A 220-nucleotide genomic window follows, 5' to 3' on the forward strand; every position below is an offset into this window, starting at 1 on the left:
TTATCCCCAATGAGGCAGCATCTCCCCTAGGGCCAGCTCATGCCACAGTGATGTCCTCCTACCTGAAGCCAGCTCTGGCTCCAGAAGGGAAATGGAGAGTCTCACTGCCCCAGGTAGCAGCTCCTCACAGATGTCACAGCCCTTTCAATGAGCACCCAGTCCTGTGGCTCCCAGAAGGAGGGCTGCCCTTCTCTGACACGCTGGAAGGCCAGGGACTGCT

This window comes from Acanthisitta chloris, unplaced genomic scaffold (assembly GCF_000695815.1).
Source record: "Acanthisitta chloris isolate BGI_N310 unplaced genomic scaffold, ASM69581v1 scaffold496, whole genome shotgun sequence".
In the NCBI taxonomy this organism is placed as follows: domain Eukaryota; kingdom Metazoa; phylum Chordata; class Aves; order Passeriformes; family Acanthisittidae; genus Acanthisitta; species Acanthisitta chloris.